This window comes from Halyomorpha halys, unplaced genomic scaffold (genome assembly GCF_000696795.3).
Source record: "Halyomorpha halys isolate HHAL.00 unplaced genomic scaffold, Hhal_1.1 Scaffold597.1, whole genome shotgun sequence".
Taxonomy (NCBI): Eukaryota; Metazoa; Arthropoda; class Insecta; order Hemiptera; family Pentatomidae; genus Halyomorpha; species Halyomorpha halys.
In genome coordinates, this window is record NW_027112846.1 from 172,841 (window position 1) to 173,841 (window position 1,001).

A 1,001-nucleotide genomic window follows, 5' to 3' on the forward strand; every position below is an offset into this window, starting at 1 on the left:
TCAATTAATTAAAAACTTAATAATTAAATTTAATAGTTCCTGAAATATAGATTTCTCAAAATAAATTAACTAACTACTAATCTTTCAGTAGATTTTTAAGAAATTTTGCTTTTTAAAAAGCTATATCACAAGAACGATTAGACGTAAAAAGCTCTTCTAAGGCTAATATTTCAGCAAATTTACTCTTCTTTAAATAATGTGCTTTTAGAATTTCTAGTGTTGTTGGTAGTTTTTAAGATATAGAGCTCCGAATGAAAAAATAGTGTTTTTTAAGGTTTTGAAACAGCCGCCATTTTTTATTCCCCCTACCTATACTTGGCAGACTCATCAATTTTGACTATTAATTATATATAGTTTTCATTAAAGTAATAAAAAAATGGGGTGAGATAACTGCCTTTTTTTTCTTCCCGGATCTTGTACTATACGTATGCAATCAGACACATCACCATATGTTCTATAAAATATTTATACAACAATAAAAAAAAAATTGTAATACAAAAAACCTTTTGTATATTTACTTACTTAAAAAATAAATTCGATAATAAAAAAAATATGAAGAAGAGTAAAAATCCTTAAAGGCCACAGAACCCAAAACGATCGTAGCTGGTAAAAGCTAGGACAGTACTAAACACGGTTCAAGATATCCTAGGTGAAAGGGAGGTGCAAGAGCTTTTCCCACGTCTCCCAACGCAAGTCGGAAAAGACTTTCCTTGACGAGACCAGGTCGTCTTAAGTTTTCCTAAGCCACCGTGGTATAAAAGGCTTAAGAGATTTGAAATATTTATCTATTGGATTGTCCGAAATAATTTTTTTAAATATTTGTCTCTGCTTTATAATCTTCCTCTAGTTCAGTTCAGATTATTGGTGTGATCACCAAAAGTAGTGAGGACATTGGATTTTTTTTTCTTAATCATTTATTTATTGTTATTTACAACTGTATAACATATATACAACAAGTGAATTTGCTGTAGATGAGATAGTGACATGATACAAAGTAGTGA

At 29.6% G+C, this 1,001-nt stretch overlaps 1 protein-coding gene across 2 annotated transcripts in view; it reads left to right on the forward strand.

Moving 5' to 3' along the window:
- Positions 1-1,001, forward strand: part of LOC106684646 (uncharacterized) — a gene marked incomplete at its 5' end in the record, with an annotated part of 28,460 nt that overhangs the window by 4,412 nt on the left and 23,047 nt on the right.